Raw genomic sequence first — 16,039 nt, 5'->3', positions numbered from 1 at the left:
TTAAGCATAATCATGCATCATGAAATGCAATGATATTAGGGTGTAATGCACTATAACATACTTGATGTAATTGCGTTTATGTTTATGATGTGAGGTAGATAATGGATGACCTACTAACTCCCAAATGGTATATGGTATTATGTTATATATGTTATGGATCCAAAAATCCAGGTGAGGTCCCTACGAGGTCCCTTATACATGGCACATGTTATGACACCCCGCCTACAGTGTAGCCAAGCAAGACATGTCACACTCGGTGCTGGAGCACCCTATCTTATCTTACTTTATTATTTTAATAATTTTGAATTCGTTTAATTTAATATCAATTATTTTTCTATAGAGAAACCAGCGGAGTTTCTCCTGTTTCTATTACCATTTGGCGTATTTCACTATTCACCTGCTTGAAATTTCAACAATACTTTACAAATAAAATCTCATCACATATTCAATTCTTGCAACCTCATTTGCATACATATCCATTTGGACTCAATTTATGTATCAAAATTCTCAAACTTTATTAATTTACATGATTTATAGCTAATTACATAAAGTTCATACTTTACATGATATACAAATTAATTACAATTGAACTAATCAATTTATTAATTTACATCACATAAATATTACTTACAAATTCTTAGTTTACATTACAACATACAAAATATTATTACATACAGAATACATAATTTGATCTACATGGGCCCTATCTACATGCATTGCTGAGGAGGCGACAACTTGAACACTTCTGACACTTTTGCAGATCCAGACTCCAAAATCCCAGTCTAATATCCACTGGGCTTTATCTTTAGTACCTGCGCGAAGGAAACAAATCCATCACGCTAAGCATTTCTGCTTAGTGGTGCAATAATATAACAAGAAAATAATATATACAAATAAGAAAGACTGAAGTATAATTTTAAAGTATAATTTAGATCCTCGGATATCAATTAAATTTGGTATGATATTTCTAATATCAACTATCTTATATTCTATTTTGTCCCTCTTTGGAAGTGCTGAGTTTATACAGTAATAATATTCGATATACAGATTAATTCTAGGAGTATTGTATTTTTGGTTCCTACAATTCTGAAAATTTCATTTGTACTACTTGATTCAGTTATGTTTCCATTGCTAATCTTTTTCCTCATTTCATTCAATACTTTCTAATGTTTTTAATTACTAATATTCTTAAATAATTTCAATAATTTACACTGCCCAAGTAACCTATGACAGGCTGACTAAACTGGATAACGGGTCTTTGGCACTGGACACCGCGGTGCCTCGGGCCATCATACCATGGGATGCAGAACGTCAACCACGTATGCAGTCAGTATGGCTAAAAAGCCATGATAACACATAATCGAGCATAAAAGCCATGAGTGCGGGCATAAAGCATTACGCAGTACTGCTAAAATAATACCCTATTGGCATACCATCTATCCAATCTAACACACGTGTCTAGGCAATACATTTGCACATAAGAATCATTAAGTGTTAATATGTTTTGTTTTATTATTTTATTATTTCACGATAATATAATTTATAACATTTCAATTTTATTCTGTAACATCTTCCCTGTATGTAGTCTGTACGTTCTGTTGCTCCGGTGACCTAATGTCTATCCGAAAAAGTCAGGATTTTTAGAACTACACTTCGGTAATAGTAAAGAGACATATAATGATGAAATAAATAAATAAAAAAAACACAAGAAAAATTAAAGAAAAATAAAAGAGAGAAAATGAAACAAGGTTAAACGAGCCGGCACTGTAGCGATGGGTGACTGCACCGGAAAGTTACGGCGAAGGCAATTGCCGACCCTAGGACCGCGAGGAACCCTCGTAATTAAATTTCAGGACATAATTAAAGGTTTATTGAAATATAATTGACACTAGAAATATCAAAGAAAAATTAATAAATTAGTATAAAGAAAAAAGAAAAATTGAGAAATAGACAAAAATCGGTGTTACCGAAAAATTAGAAATACAACCCGCAGAAGGGCATTTTGGTCATTTGACACCTAGAGTTGCCTTTTAACTTCAATGTCCATTAAAAATAAATGATATTACACTTTGAAAATGTCATGAAAAATTAAAATGAGGTACATTATATGAATAGTGAAAGAAATGAGGCATAAAATGTAAATTGTGAAACTTTGAATAATTAAACAATAAAAGTAACCTAAATGCTCCACTAACTCATGATTTAGGACACATATATGGGACTTTGGGACAGAAGATCCCACTAACTTTATCTTCTTCTGCTTCATTCTTCTTCTTGCCGAAATGGAGCTCCCAAACCAAACCTCCATGGCCGCACCTTGTGAGCTTCATCAACCCATCATCAAGCCATGATTCTCACACTTCTCTTCACTAAACCTTGTCTATACACCTTGGGCAGCATATTTAGAGCAACAAGAGGGAAGTTTAGTGAGGTTTGAGCAAGCCACAAAAATAGGTAAGTGTCCAAATCCCCTCCCTTTCTTTAGTAAACTTCATGTTTAGGTTGAGGTGAGTTGAATGGTGAAGAAAATGGAAGAATCTATTGAGTTATTGAATTGTTCAATTTTGGCAGCCATGAGAACCTATGTTGCTTGAGTTTTTCTTACCTCTAATGGATGGAAATTAATGTTGACTTAGTCATTTTAAATGTAACGCCCTCACTTTAGGTAGTCTGTACATTCTGCTACTCTGGTGACCTAATGTCGGTCCGGACAAGTCAAGATGTCTGGAACTAAACTTTAGTGATAATAAACAGACATAAAATGATGAAATAAATAAAAAAAAGGAAAATTAAGAAAAAATAAAAGAGACGAAATGAAAGTAAGTTAAACGAGTCGGCACTGTAGCGATGGGTGACCGCACTAAGAAGTTGCGGCGAGGACAGTTGACTAGCCCTGGACTGCGGGGAACCCTGAGAAATATTTTTAAGACTTAAATAAACATTTATTGAGATATAATTGACTTAGAAAATGTTAAAGAAAAATTAGTAAGTCAGTATAAATGAAAAACAAAAATTTAAGAAATCGACAGGTAAAGAGTTAATCGGTAGTACCAAAAAATTCGAAATGCAACTCGAAGAGGGGCATTTTGGTCATTTGACACCTAGAGTGGACTTTTGACCTAAATTTCCATTAAAAATAAGTAGTATTAAATTTTGAAAATCACATAAAAAATGAAATTAGAAATGAAATGCAATTAAGGGAAAATGGGGGGTGTAAATAATATTATAATTAATTAAATTAAGTAAGTGGAGGTATAAATAGTTACAAGTGGACAACATTTCCCACTTCATTACTTCATCTTCTTCATTCCCAAAACCTAGTCGAATTGAAATTTTCCAAAATCCTCCATTGAAGTACTTTAAGCAAGCTTCAATCTCTCCCCAAGTTCACCATTATTCTTTTAAGTTTCTTCACAAAAGTTACTCCCCACATTACAAGGAAGCTTTTGATAGTAATTTGAAGAGCTTTGGTGAAGGTTTTAACAAGTCAAGTTGAGGTTAGTGCTTAATTTTTCCATTTTCCTTCACTAATCCTTGTGTTGAGCTTTGGGTAAGTTGAATTACTAAGTAAAATTGAGAAAATTGATAAGTATTGAAGAGTCAAGAATTCAGCAGCCTTGAGGTCCATTGGAGAGTGCTAATTTCATGAATATAAATATTGAATTATGGTGTAATACATTATTGGAAGTATATGGCAAATTGTTAAGTTGAATTCATGTGTATTAGTTAGTTATTCTACATGTGTATTATGGTTAATTTTGACCATTTGATTAAGGGTTGTGTATTGTATATTAAGGACTTCTATAAACTACTCAAATTGACCAATTTGAACTGTGATGAATGAGTATGGAATGTGATGAATCCAGAATTTAGGTATGGGAGTTTGAGGATTTAGAATTTAAATATGTAATGTTTGAGTTATTGAAGAATTGTATAAGGGTAGTATGCATTTGGGGCTATAACCCTAATTGTGTGATCCCAATTGATATAAGGCCAATTGAAGGTAAAACTAGACTCAATATAGACCAACTTTCATGGAGAGAGCTTGTCCAAATTCTGCCTAGAAGTGACCTAAAAGAATGACCAAATTCGGAATTGCATGACATGAAAACCCAGAATTTTGACTATATGAACAGTAGTCAATATTTTGGCCATAACTCACTCAAACCAAGTTCAAATGACCTGAAATTTATACCATATAAAACTTAGACATAGAGATACAACTCTTATGAATACACCAAAGCCCAGAAATGACCAAAACTAAGTCAAAATGCTTGCACAAGTTGGGTTACAAAAACTGGCCGAATTGACTTTGACCTAAAAATGACCTAAACCAGCAATAGTAAAATAACCATAACTTGGTCCATATAACTCCAAATGCCCTGAAACTAGTGCCAAATTTTCACTAAGACATAGGCCTACAATAATGGTATTTTGACCAAAACCTAGAAACTTAGGAAACTAGGTCAATTAACTTAATTAATTTGGCATACCAAATCTGGAAATGGTTCAAATGACCATTAACTCCAGCAAAGTGTTTTAAGTATAACTCCCACTAGAAGTCTTCAAACAAAATGAGCCATACCATTCTAGAAAGCTAAGAAATAGACTTCAACTTTGTTTTAGACCTCTCCCTCACCTTATGAATGTAAGAAGCTCAAATGTTGGGTCAAACTACTGCCCTAGTTGAACATCCTGTCACTACAAGACCATTGAGTCCAGTCCAATAACTTGACCATAAGTAACTCTACAAGACTTGAAAAATTACAATAAAAAAATTCTTAGTGACCATAAGACGTAGGGTAACATATCCTATGAAGAGTAATAGACCTAAATATGGCAGCAACCTACTCAAATAAAATTGGCAATGTGTAATACTAAAACTGCCTAGTAAGGGAACCAAAATTCAGAATTGACCTAGTTATGGTCAATTGACCATAACTTGAGTTATACAAATCCAAATGACATGATTCAAAAAGGAAATTAAAAAAGACACAATGAGAAACAATTTAATGAAGAGAAATTTATTAAATTTACACTGTAGCTTGGTCCAATAGACAATAAACATTGGCCATGAAATCTGAATAATTACAATAAAATGCAATAAGCTTTGAAATGAAATTGGCAACATATGTCAATATGTGAGAAATGAAAAATGGAACATATTAGTGACATTAAAACTAATTCACCTAGTGTGCATTAAAGGTCAATATTATCGGTTAACTAATGAAAGGAATAGTATTAATAAAATTTAATTATTGAACCTTATTATTAGAAACAATTTAAATGAGTACTGAAACACTTTAAATTATGTGTTTCAGTTAGAAAAGACACTGGGAAGGGAAAAAACCCACTAAGTCAAGGCCAAGAGGTGACTCATCAGAGGTTTGTGCACAACTAGTTTTTAATTGATTTTGTTCTGAAAATTTCATATGACTAAATGACGTATTTTCCTTATGTATTATGTTTATCAAGTATTGGATTTAATTCAATGATTATTGAAATTGTTATAGTATGTATGAATTTAGCTTTGTGAAATGGTATTTCAACAAGTATTAAGCATTGTTGTGGATTGAATAAATTATGTTTTAAAAAATTATGATAGAATATGTTTTGAATTGTGATGGGAAATTTGCATGGAAAAATACAAATTTATGTTTTGAATTGTGATGACCATAAAAATTATTGGATATTGGAATTGACTTTGAATCAAATTGTGTTGTGATTTATGCTCACAAAAAGGACAAAGAGATTCATGATATTGTTTTATATCTCGCTATAGATGCTTGACTAGGTTATTACCCATCTCTCTCATTTGTTGAGGAGAGAATGGAGTTAGCTTTGTTTTGATTACCATGGTACGTGCACAGGCTTAGATTCTCCTCTTATTAGAGGTTAGATCTAAGTTTTTATTTGTTATGGCCCTTTTGGAAGTTTCATTATTGTGGTGTGTACTGTGCACGATGATTCGACCTCCCCGAACATAGAGAGTTAGAATCTGATTCGACCTCCCCAACCATAGGGAGTTAAAATCACCCTGAAGATGGCCCTTTCAGATTAGTCTTGCATAGTTAGTGAGATAAAAAATGGCTTTTGAATAGTAAAGAATTTTGATTTCAAATGGGATATATGCATACTTGATTTTTTTAAAATTAATATTTATTTCCATAAATTGCTGGAATTACTTTAATTGTTCAATTGTGATTTGATAAATTGAATTTCTTGCTCAAAGTCATTTTAACTAATAATTTATATTATTGGCAACAAAGATTTTGACTTTTGGAATTTTGTTGAATTTCGAGACTTTCAAATTAATTGTTATAATTTTGTCAATGTATATGGTACTATGTTTTAAATTATAGTTGTGCACCACTGAGTTCACCACTCAGCGATAGTTTTGTATGCTGTCGTAGGTAAAAAGAGCGTAGAGTAGTTGAGTAAGCTTCTTTGAAGACACATTCATATCAGCTCCAGGTATATCATAGGTATATCATAGGTATACCCATGTACATAGGTTTTGATGTATGCATGTAATAATATGTATGTAAATTATTTGAGTAGTTGTATAAAAACTCTTGTAAAATATTTTGGTATGTAATTAAATGTAAATTATTGTAATGTAAATTTGAAATTTCATTTACCTGTATAGTTTTGTAATATTAATTTTTTATTCTTGTAATCAATGAAATGTTTCTTTTATGATGAGGTTGGTTTGAAAATAAATTGATTTGATTATTGAGATTGAATTGTGAGATGAAATGAAGTTTATTAGAGTTGTTTTTGAGAAATCATGTTGGAAGTGTGTTTCTTTGTAGGTTTTAAAGAAATGTTTTCTCAAAATACAGCCGGTACTCTGCCAAAATTTTGAAAAATTTTTATAACACTAGATTTTAATCGATGATTTAAATTTCACAAGAATTATTTTAAAATCCCTTGTAGCATATTTAATGGGTTACCGGTAGGCAAAGTACGGTAATTCATTAGGTATACTACGGGATCATGTTACATCTTACGGAGGGGTAGGGCGTGACATTAAAGTTGTAGTAATTTAGTTTCCATGCATATGTATATTGAGTACTTAAATTCAAGGGTTTGGAAAGCCATTTGAATACCTTAGCAAACTACCACTTTTGGCAGCCTTTAAATTCATGAATTAATGTTTGATTTCATTAATTTCATGGATGAATTATGATGAAGATGAATTGTGGGCAGTGTATGTGAAGTAATGGTTGGGAGGTATATGCAATAATTAAGTATTTTTGTGTATATGTTATGTTGAATTTAACTTTATAAGTTAGGGTTCTATAATGTACATGGAGCACTTGTATATTATGCCCAAATGGACATGATTGAGATATGATGAATGGTATAGAAGTATTATGAATGTATAATTGTAGTTTTGGGAGGAGGAGAAATGGCATTTGGGAGTGTTCTTTTATGTGCAGATTATGTGTTATGAAGGCAGTAGATAAATTGAACCATAAGTGAAAATTGGTGACAACAATTGGCATGAGGTCAATGGGAGGTGAAACTAGACACAAAATAGGCCAACTTTCATGTAGAAATGTTGTCAAGATTCTGCCTAGAAATTGACCTTAAAAATGACCTAATCCGGAATTTGTAATGTGCAAGCCCAGATTTTTTTACCATATAAACAGTAGTAACTAATATGATCATAACTCATGCAAAACAGGTCCAAATGACCTGAAATTTAAACCATAGAAAGCTTAGACATAGAGCTACAATTCTTATGAAGACACCAAAGCCCAAAAATGGTCAGAACCAAGTCAAATTGCTTGCCCAAGTTAGGGTATCAAAACTGCCAGAACTGAATTTGACCTAAAATTGACCAAATTTTTCACTAAAGATGCAATCTGTCCATCTTTAGTAAATTGACCATATCTTGGTCTATGCAACTCAGAATGACCTGAAATTTGTGCCAAAAGTTCAATAAGACATAGAGCTACAATTTTGCTTCTTTGACTAGAAGTTTAAAACCAAGAAAAATAGGACATTAAGCTAGACCAATCTAGCACACTAAAACTGAAAATTTGACATTTACATACAATGAAGCTTTGAAGTAATTTGACAATAAATGCCAACTTGTGAAAAGGATAAATTGCACTATATTGGCAGCATATTGAATTACAAATTGTGACATGTTGATACTAGAATCAACTTATCCATGATATCTAAAAAGGTCAACATTTGCATTGACTTGTGAATTACATAATAACTAATAAACTCTAAAAATGAAGAATTAAACAATTAATTTGTAATGTGTCCAAGTTTTCCTAGTTAACTAGTTTGGATAGGTTGGCATGCCAATAGGATTCTGATAGCTATTCTGTAAATGGCTTCACATCGTACTATGTTTTCTGGCTTATTATGCCATACTATGATTTTAATAGCCTATGGCTATACGGATTGTGTTATTATACTCGGCTTAATGCCTGATTGATTATATGGCTTTTTAGCCACACTATTTGCACACCGGGAGAAACTTTGTGACCGATGGTGTGACGGCCCGAGATACTAGGTACCTAGTGCTAGTATATCCGTTTATCCAGTCTGGTCAGTGTATAGGCTACACGGGCAGTTAATTTAAGTATTATTAAATCAGACCGTTGAACTGAGTATATTGACATGCAGTACAACTAAATTAAGTATAAATAAAATATGCTCAATAAAAACATGAAAAGCTTTAGATGAACAATCTTATTAAAGATTTTTGAAGAATTAGTCTGTAAAAACTATAGGCATCAAAAATCATAAACAATTAATTTATTTTATTTTAGTTATTTCTCTTTATAATTGGCACTACTAAGCAAAATTGCTTAGCGTGTTGCTTTTGTAATGCGTAGGTATTGGAGACACTGCCGGGGAGCCCAACAGACCTACGACCAGGTGAGACATCAGATCTTCACAGGAATCCAGAGTCATCTGCACTGCATTGCATACATGGTAGGACTTAAGATATTTTGTATTTTGTACTTCTGTTGTATTTTGAAATTCGGCCCTGTATTTTATAATATTATGAAAGTTCTAAAGTTTGTAATATTTTGTACATATTAAATAACATGGAGATTTTGTGGATATATTTGAATTATTATGGACTGTATTATGGAACTGTTTAATGACTGTGAAAGTCTATTGACTTTACTGAGAAATTGAGACAGTGAATGAAATTGTGATTTTGATAATACTATATTGAGATTGTTTTTAACAGTTGCAGAAGGACTATTTGTGCAATTTACAGATGGCACTTTGCCAGATTTTTGTTAAAAATTTTGCAACACTCAGTTTTATCAAAACATAAAATAATAAACAATCATAATATAAATTTCACATAACGGTTTCCTAAATCAAATTGGGTATTCAGAAAATAAGATAATCACATACTAGGTGCTCCGGCAAGCCGTGTAGCACTCATCGCTCAGCTACACTGTAGACGGGTGAGGAGTGTTACATATTCGCAACAGAAATATAAATTTTTAGAATACAATTTTACATAAATTATGCATTTATCATAATTTATACATTCATTTATTATATCATTTGTGTTAATCATAATTCACAACAATGGTTCTCATGTACCATTGTACTCAAAACATTCTTTTTGTTTCTCATATGCCATTAATTATGTAAGATATTAATTTCTAATTACAAAAGAGGCATAAGCCCTAGTGATAATTTCGCCTCATTTTTACATTTAATAGCCCATATATATATATTTAATTCACATTTTATATTCCCAGTTGTATTATGAATATATTATGAGGTCCAGAACTGAAAATTAAATTTTCCCTAGCAATATAGTTGAGATACAAACTTATTTATGTATTAATTTTAATTTCTCTTTTTCCTCATGATAATAACAAGTATTCAAAATTCACCTTAATTCCTCTCATGTACCACTTATTGGGTAGGATATTATTATTGTTCTAATTACAATAAAACATAATTCCTCATGATTTAGGTGAATTATCATTCATATTTCAAGTAATCCATGAATATTTCATGGATTTCAAATTTAGCTAAATTTTCCTTAAATCCTAGTGTCACTCAAATTCACCATTCGCAATTTACCTATCACATCCTATATTAATAACTACAATGGTTCTTATAGTTTGATTTTCTACTTCACATAATTTAGTGGTTACTATTTATTTGACCATTTCCATTCAAAGGTTGACTTTTTGATTTATAATAATTTTTTTGAGCCTAAATTCACCAAAATACCACATTTTGCATTTTATTTTTGTTGGCATTGATTCCCAAACTCAATTCCTAGCCTCCTAGGCTTTATTTCAATTTTTCAAAATTTGAGGTCCACGTTTACTGTACCATTGGACCTTGCTACAGTAGAATTTTGACAAAACTTTCTTCATGAAAGTTGTTTCTTTATGTGTCTTCTTTAATTTCCTTTTTGAATCACTCCATTTAAAGTTTTGTAGCTCAATTTATGGTCAATTTACCATAACTGGCCGGATTGGTCCTTATCCAGATTTTCTAAGCAAATTTGGTTCTGCCAGATTTGGTGTCCTAACTTGGACTAGCAATTTCAATTGGTTAGGTTCAGCATTTGAGTTTGTGTTCTTCATTAAAGTTGTTCTAAATTGTCTAAGCTTTCTATTGATATAAAATTTAGGTCATTTGTATATTTCTAAACTGAGTTATGGCCAAATGAACAGACTGTTCATTTGGTCAATTTTCAGGGCAGTATTTATATTACCTGGATTAGGTCAATTTTTAGGCCATTCTGTTGTGGTTTTCTGGGCATAGTTTCTTTATCAAAGTTGTGTCATTATGTGTCTAGTTTCATTTCCAATTGGCCTTGCACTAATTGAACCTACGCCTCTCAAGTTACAGCTCCCCAAACTTGTTGGACTCACATCCAGCCCTGCAGGTCCTATGAGGCAGCATACCCAACCTCAAATCCAAAGCCACAATTCACTTCAATTCCTCATTAAACACAGCTAAATAGTCACTAATTGACCATTTGGACTTCTATTCACCAACACATGAGCAAAACCCTAAGTTTGCTCTAAACCCTAACTCTAAAATTCCAATTTACTCAAACATCATGCTATCAAATGTTCTAATCATCAATTTCATGTTCAATTGCATCAATTCACAACTATAATTCACTTGAATCATTGAAACTCTAAAGTACCCTAGGCTACCAAAATTGAGGGTTTTTCATACCTACATAATTTATTTTCTTTCTTCCAAAACTAACACTCAATTCATAATCTACACAAGGTGTCATGGATTTATGGAAGAAGTAGCACTAACCTTGACTTAGCCAATTCCCAAGGCTTGAAAACTCCACTTTTTCTCTTCCTTTTTGCTGTCCAAGTCTTGCTCTAGGTGCGAGGAGAAGTTTTTGTGAAGGTAAGCTAAGGTTTTGAGGTAGTTTGGTGGATGAACTCAAGCTTACTCAAAGCTTTAATGGAGGTCTCTCTCTCTCTTTCTTTCTCTCTTCTCTTGGTTCGACTGAATGAAGGAGATGGCTGCTGGAATTGTTTCTTTTTTATCTCATTTTTATATCATTTTTATCCCTTTTAATTTGCTTGTTAAATGGTAATTGGGTGGAGCTTTTTAAATGACATCATGTGATGTCAAAATTCTAATTTTCTTCATTTTTCTTTTCTTTTCTTTTCTACTCATCTTCAATTAAATTTTTAGCAATAATTATTCATATTTTATGTCATAATAATTATTTACTTAACTGGACAAGTTGGCAAAAAATCATATCTGAAGACGAAATGACCAAAATGCCCTCCGTTTGGCTTATTGAGCCAAAATCGCCTGTACCAATCTAAAAATTTTTCTAAGCATTTTCTTGGCATTCTAATGCCATCAAAGCCTCAATAACTCTTCTTTGGAGTCCCAAAAATTATTTCATAAATTTTCCCCTGGGTTCAGGGCTTCTAGCTGTAAAGACAGTAATTTCCCATTAGGTCACCCATCGCTAGAGCACCGGCTCATTTAACTTTGCTGTATTTCATTTTTAAAATTTTTCCTTAATTTTTCTTACACTTAATTGAATTATTTATGACTCCTCACTCTAGTCTAATTATAGTTCCAGATATTCTGACTATCAGGTCAGACATTGGTCACCGAAACAGTAGAATGTACGGACTATCTAAAGTGAGAGTGTTGCAATTCTTCCCCTCTAATAAAAATTTCATCCTTGAAATTTACCAGATTTAGGTATTTGAGATAATTCCTTTACCTTTCTATTGCTCCCTCTGCCTACTCCTTTTATATATATGGTATTATTTATTCTTTTCGAATTTATCATTATACACTTAGGCATATCATAAAGGAATGATACTTTACCTTAAATTCACATTTGGGGCATCTTGCTTCTCTCCGGCTTGGGTGACATTTGCAAGTGGTGTTACTGTTGCACCTGGTCCTTCCACGACCTCTATCTGGGTCCATGGTAAATTCCTCTTAGGATAATCTTTTAGATGATGGTCCATGGCCCCACATCTATAACAGGCTCCCGTCAATCCCTTACATTCACCTTTATGCCACTTGTTGTTATGGCCATATTTTCTTGCTAGTCTTGGTGCACTCACTACTAGTATCTCTAGTTGACCTCTTCTGGGTATAGGCCTGGGTCTAGGTCTCCTACTTTGATCAGATGTCTAACTTAATTGTTCTCTCGACCTCTTATTACTAGACTGTCCAAATTTCCTCTTTTGCTGATCACCACTCTTCTTCTGTTCCTCTTCATGAACACAGCTAATATATTTCTTTCTGAACTCTATCAGAAAGAATTCCCAAGTCACCTCAGCTTGTGGCACTACCTTAGTTACGATATCCCACCACCGCAATGTAGCTTCTTGTAGCAGTGAAACTGCACACTCCAAACTCTGTTCTGGTGTGCAATGGAGCTGCTGCAAGACTCTTTCAGTCCTTTCTAACCCGTACTCAGCCGCTGAAGAATCATCTTCCTTTCTACCATTGAAATCTATAGCTCCATACTTCCTAATTTTTCCTAAAGTTGATTTCCGCAGTGGTGGTGGTGGAATAACCCCAGTCATCTATCTAAAGAATTCAGTCATCTGCCCAAACAAAGCCGGTTGGGGTTGTATAGGTGTACTAGTGGAGCAGGATCTCCCCGATTTCCAACATCACTCCCAGTTGGGATGCGGCTTACTGCTTCTTCCTCTACTACCCTCTGCGATTCTGAGTCCATACTTTAGCCTAAAATAACCAAAGAAAATAGATCTATATTAGCGTTACCTCGACTCATATGAATGCAATGCATGTTATCCACACAATCTTATTCAATCTATCAAAGCCTAGGAATGCCTAAACCGTGCTCTGGTACTAATAAATGTGACAACCCTTACCCGCTTACAGTGTAGCCAAGCAAGACATGTCACACTCGGTGTCAGAGCACCCTATCTTATCTTACTTTATTATTTTAGTAATTTTGAATTTGTTTAATTTAATATCAATTTAGTTTCACCTGTTTCTATTACCATTTTGTGTATTTTACTATTCACCTGCTTGAAATTTCAACAATACTTTACAAATAAAATCTTATCACACATTCAATTCTTGCAACCTCATTTGCATACATATCCATTTGGACTCAATTTATGTATCCAAATTCTCAAACTTTATTAATTTACATGATTTACAACTAATTACATAAAGTTCATACTTTACATGATATACAAATTAATTATAATTGAACTAATCAATTTATTAATTTACATCACATAAATATTACTTACAAATTCTTAGTTTACATTACAACATACAAAATATTATTACATACAAAATACATAATGAGATCTACATGGGCCCTATCTACATTCATTGCTGAGGAGGTGATAACTTGAACACTTCTGACGCTTCTGCAGATCTAGACTCCAAAATCCTAGTCTAATATCCACTGGGCTTTATCTTCAGTACCTGCGGGAAGGAAACAAATCTATCACGCTAAGCATTTCTGCTTAGTGGTGCAATAATATAACAAGAAAATAATATATACAAATAAGAAAGACTGAAGTATAATTCTAAAGTATAATTTAGATCCTTGGGTATCAATTAAATTTGGTATGATATTTATAATATCAACTATCTTATATTCTATTTTGTCCCTCTTTGAAAGTGCTGAGTTTATACAGTAATAATATTCGATATACAGATTAATTCTAGGAGTATTATATTTTTGGTTCCTACAATTCTGAAAATTTCATTTGTACTACTTGATTCAGTTATGTTTCCATTGCTAATCTTTTTTCTCATTTCATTCAATACTTTTTAATGTTTTTAATTACTAATATTCTTAAATAATTTTAATAATTTACACTGCCCAGGTAACCTATGATAGGCTCACTAAACTGGATAACGGGTCGTTGGCACTGGACATCGCGATGCCTCGGGCCATCATACCATGGGATGCAGAATGTCAACCACGTATGCAGTTAGTATGGCTAAAAAGCCATGATAACACATAATCGGGCATAAAAGCCATGAGTGCGGGCATAAAGCCATGAGTGCGGGCATAAAGCCATGAATACAGGCATAAAGCCTGCTAAAACAATACCCTATAGGCATGCCCATCTATCTAATCTAACACACGTGTCTAGGAAATACATGGGCATATAAGTACTATTAAGTGTTAATATGTTTTATTTTATTATTTCATTATTTCACGATGAATTCCAATTATAATTTATAACATTTCAATTTTATTCACAACAGAAATATAAATTTTTAGAATACAATTTTACATAAATTATGCATTTACCATAATTTATACATTCATTTATTATATCATTTGTGTTGATCATAATTCACAACAATGGTTCTCATATACCATTGTACTCAAAACATTCTTTTTGTTTCTCATATGCCATTAATTATGTAAGGTATTAATTTCTAGTTATAAAAGAGGCATAAGCCCTAGTGATAATTTTACCTCATTTTCATATTTAACAGTATATATATATATATATATTTAATTCACATTTTATATTCTTAGTTGTATTATGAATATATTATGAGGTCCAGAACATAAAATTAAATTTTTTCTAGCAATGTAGCTGAGATACAAAATTATTTATGTATTAATTTTAATTTCTCTTTTTCCTCATGATGAGAACAAGTATTCATAATTCACCTTAATTCCTCTCATGTACCACTTATTGGGTAGGATATTATTATTGTTCTAATTACAATGAAATATAATTCCTCATGATTTAGGTGAATTATCATTCATATTTCAAGTAATCCATGAATATTTCATAGATTTCAAATTTAGCTAAATTTTCCTTAAATCCTAGTATCACTCAAATTCACCATTCACAATTTACCTATCACATCCTATATTAATAACTACAATGGTTCTTATAGTTTGATTTTCTACTTCACATAATTTAGGGGTTACTATTCATTTGATAATTTCCATTCAAAGGTTGACTTTTTGATTTATAATAAATTTGTTGAGCCTAAATTCATCAAGATACCACATTTTGCATTTTATTTTTGTTGGCATTGATTGCCAAACTCAATTCCCAGCCTCTTAGGTTTTATTCCAATTTTTTAGAATTTGAGGTCCACGTTTACTATACCATTGGACCATGCTACAGTAGAATTTTGACAAAATTTTCTTCATGAAACTTGTTCCTTTATGTGTCTTCTTTAATTTCCTTTTTGAATCACTCCATTTAGAGTTTTGTAGCTCAATTTATGGTCAATTTACCATAACTGGCCGAATTGGTCCTTACCCAGATTTTCTGAGCAAATTTGATTCTACCAGATTTGGTGTCCTAACTTTGACTATCAATTTCAATTGGTTAGGTTCAGAATTTGAGTTTGTGTTCTTCATAAAAGTTGCTCTAAATTGTCTAAGCTTTCTATTGATATAAAATTTAGGTCATTTGAATATTTCTACACTGAGTTATGGCCAAATGAACAAATACTATTCATTTGGTTAATTTCCAGGGCAGTATGTATATTACTTAGATTAGGTCAATTTTTAGGCCATTCTATTGTGGTTTTC

This window comes from Hevea brasiliensis, chromosome 3, assembly GCF_030052815.1.
Source record: "Hevea brasiliensis isolate MT/VB/25A 57/8 chromosome 3, ASM3005281v1, whole genome shotgun sequence".
Taxonomy (NCBI): Eukaryota; Viridiplantae; Streptophyta; class Magnoliopsida; order Malpighiales; family Euphorbiaceae; genus Hevea; species Hevea brasiliensis.
Note: the sequence above shows the minus strand (reverse complement) of the source record.